We start from the raw sequence: 1,549 nt of genomic DNA, 5'->3' as shown, positions 1-1,549 counted from the left end.
GTGAAGCAACAATTACTTTATTGCCTCTGCAAGCGGTGATCGAAGGGAGGATGGTTAGCTTACAGGGAAGTAGAGTGAACCAAGGGGCGGCGGGTTTCATCAAGGAGAAACAAACAGAACTTTCACACCGTAGCCTGGCCAGTCATGAAACTGGTTTTCAAAGCTTCTCTGATGCACACCGTGCCCTCCTGTTCTCTTCTAACCGCCCTGGTGTCTGGCTGTGCATAACCAGCAGCCAGGCGATTTGTCTTAACCTCCCACCCCGCCATAAATGTCTCCCCCTTACTCTCACAGATATTGTGGAGCGCACAGCAAACAGAAATAACAGTGGGAATATTGATTTCGCTGAGGTCTAACCGAGTCAGTAAACTGCACCAGCGCGCTTTTAAACATCCAAATGCACATTCTACCACCATTCTGCACTTGCTCAGCCTGTTGTTGAACAGCTCCTGACTACTGTCCAGGCTGCCTATGTATGGCTTCATGAGCCATGGCATTAAGGGGTAGGCTGGGTCCCCAAGGATAACTATAGGCATTTCAACATCCCCAACTGTTATTTTCTGGTCTGGGAATAAAGTCCCTTCCTGCAGCTTTTGAAACAGACCAGAGTTCCTGAAGATGCGAGCGTCATGTACCTTTCCCGGCCATCCCACGTTGATGTTGGTGAAACATCCCTTGTGATCCACCAGTGCTTGCAGCACTATTGAAAAGTACCCCTTGCGGTTTATGTACTCACCGGCTTGGTGCTCCGGTGCCAAGATAGGGATATGGGTTCTGTCTATGGCCCCACCACAGTTAGGGAATCCCATTGCAGCAAAGGCATCCACTATGACCTGCACATTTCCCAGGGTCACTACCCTTGATATCAGCAGATCTTTGATTGCATTGGCTACTTGCATCACAGCAGCCCCCACAGTAGATTTGCCCACTCCAAATTGATTCCCAACAGACAGGTAGCTGTCTGGCATTGCAAGCTTCCACAGCACTATTGTCACTCGTTTCTCAACTGTGAGGGCTGCTCTCATCTTGGTATTCTTGCGCCTCAAGGCAGGGGAAAGGAAGTCACAAAGTTCCATGAAAGTGCCCTTATGCATGTGTAACCCTTCTGCCCGTCAGAGTTGGCAGCAACAAGGGCCGGGTTCAGTATTTAGGGGTTCCGTTCCAATAACACAATGCAAAACTGGCTTGAGCCCCCACCCAGTGATCTGGGAGAAATATATACCACCCCCGCTGGGCGCCTCCAAGAGGCAATACTTCCCCTCTCGCAAGCACATAGTCTGAGTGTAGCAAAAAGCCCTTTAATAACAGAGAGAAACAATGTGGCATTATGTTGGGGAAACACCACCAACAGGATTCATAACACAACCCATGAGCAAAACCCACCCCAAGCAAACTGGGGCATGTCCTTTCCCTTTGGTTCTTGAATCCAGCAACCCAAAATCACCCAAAGTCCCCAAAGTCCAACGACCCAAAAGTCTTTGTCCTTGGTCAGGGCAGCCCCAGAGTTCAAAAGTTTATCTGCAGAGTTTTACCTCCCAACCTGGGTGGA

Source organism: Lepidochelys kempii, chromosome 1, assembly GCF_965140285.1.
Source record: "Lepidochelys kempii isolate rLepKem1 chromosome 1, rLepKem1.hap1, whole genome shotgun sequence".
Lineage (NCBI taxonomy): Eukaryota > Metazoa > Chordata > Testudines > Cheloniidae > Lepidochelys > Lepidochelys kempii.
The sequence above is the reverse complement of the archived record's forward strand: the minus strand, read 5'-3'. Positions refer to the sequence as shown.